Below are 2,066 nucleotides of genomic sequence, written 5' to 3' on the forward strand. Positions count from 1 at the left end.
CTCCCGAGTGGCCTGGTGCTCCTTCCTCATTTTCAAACATGACCCCGTATCTGGGAGCAGCCACTCCAGAAAAGCCAACCCGAGTATGGCCCTTAGTTGAAACTGGAGGAGAATACAAACCAACCCAGTGCATAAGCCCTTCTCCCCTTAGAACTAAGACAGATTAAACAAGACCTGGGAAGCTATACAAATGGCCCAGACAAATGTACATTCCCAACATACTACCTTGGCCTTTGTCTTGACGTTGAAGGACATATTGGTCATATTTAGTCAAACTTTATCTGACTCTGAGTATGCTAGAGTATGCTAGAGTCTTAAAGGAAGCCCAAAAGTATGCCATGGGGCTTCTCACGTCAAGCGATAAATACCCAGCTGGGGAAACTGCAGTCCCCTCCTCAGATCCTAATTGGAATTATAATGATCCTGAGCACATCTGGGAAAGGGGGCATTTTTTTATCTGTGTAGAGGCAGAACTAAAAGCAGCCCAACAAAAAGTAGTCAGCTGTGCCCAGTCTTAGCAATAACTCAGGAGCCCAATGAGAACCCCATTGCCTTTCTGGAAAGGCTAAAAGAGGCCCTCCAAAAGTTTACCAATCTGGACTTAGACTTTTATGAGGGACAGGCGATTTTAAAGGACAGATTCCTGTCCCAATGTGCATCAGACATCAGGATAAAGTTACAACAGCTACAGTAGCAGGACCCTGCTGCCTCTTTAGATGAGATGGTCTAGACAGCCACCAATAGCTTTTATAACAGAAAACAGGAGAGGGAGGCCAAGGCCCAGGAGAGGGAGGAAAGGAAAGAGACAAGCTAAGGCCAGATGCTGGCCGCCCTCCAGGGAAGCCCTATGGCAAACCCCGAGTCCTTAAAGGACAAGACATGAGGCAAATGCCTGATCTGTAAACAGGCAGGACATTTGGCCAAAGAGTGTCCAAACCGTGACAAGTCTCCTAAAATGGCTTGCTAGACATGCCGTCAGTTGGAACATTGGGTGACACTCTTCCCTCAGGACCCAAGAGCCTCGAGGTCAAGTGCTAAGCCTTCCCTCATGATCATTCAGCAGAACTGAAGCCGCCCGCTTCAGCCGGCCCGCTTATCACAGAAAACCATCATGGAACTGGAGCCAAGGGTGCAACCGAATATGGCAGATAGGTCTAAGAATTTCTTGGTTGACACAGGGGCTACCTATTTTGTCCTGACCTCCTACTCCAGAGCCTTCTCATCCCAAACCTGTACCATTTTAGGTGTTAAAGGAAAAACAATTGGGAAGAGATATACTCACTAAACTGGGGACCACCCTTGCAATGGGAAGCTTTTCAACCCCAATAGCCGTACAGCTTCTGGTTACTACCGAGGAACCCATCACACCCTCTCCAATAGGAAAGGAGCAAAAACTATGGGAGGACAAAATTAACCCCCAGGTGTGGGATAAGGGAATTCCTGGATGAACCCACCAAACTGAATTGGTCGTCATTGCCCTTGAGAAACCACCTGGTTTCCAAACCAGAAAAAATACTCCCTCAAAAGAGAAGCTCGGGAAGGACTTCAGCCTCTAATACATAAATTCCCTGTCTGTGGGCTATTGGTCCCCACCGGTTTGCCATGTAACACCCCGATCCTCCTTGTAAAGAAAAAGGACAGGACATGGCGAATGGTTCAAGATCTCCAGATCATAAATGAAGCTGTAGTCCCCCTCCTTCCAACAATACCTAATCCCTATGTAATATTGGGAGAAATCCCACCCAGTGTTTGTAGTCCTGGATCTCAAAGATGCATTCTTTTGCATACCCCTGGGTAAAGAATCCCAATATCATTTTGCCTTCAAATGGGAGGCTCCAGGAGAAAAACACCAACAGATGACTTGGACAATACTATCTCAGGGGTTCAGAGATAGCCCCCACCTCTTTGGGCAGGCTTTTAGCCGGGATCTCCTAGATTTGAAACTGGACCTAATGGGAAAATATTACAATATGTAGATGACCTACTAATCTGCTCTCCAGATGAGAAAAAATGCCCAACAATATACAGTTCAGGTTGTAAACTTTTTGGCAGAAAGGGGGTATAAA

Source organism: Dama dama, chromosome 30 (genome assembly GCF_033118175.1).
Source record: "Dama dama isolate Ldn47 chromosome 30, ASM3311817v1, whole genome shotgun sequence".
In the NCBI taxonomy this organism is placed as follows: domain Eukaryota; kingdom Metazoa; phylum Chordata; class Mammalia; order Artiodactyla; family Cervidae; genus Dama; species Dama dama.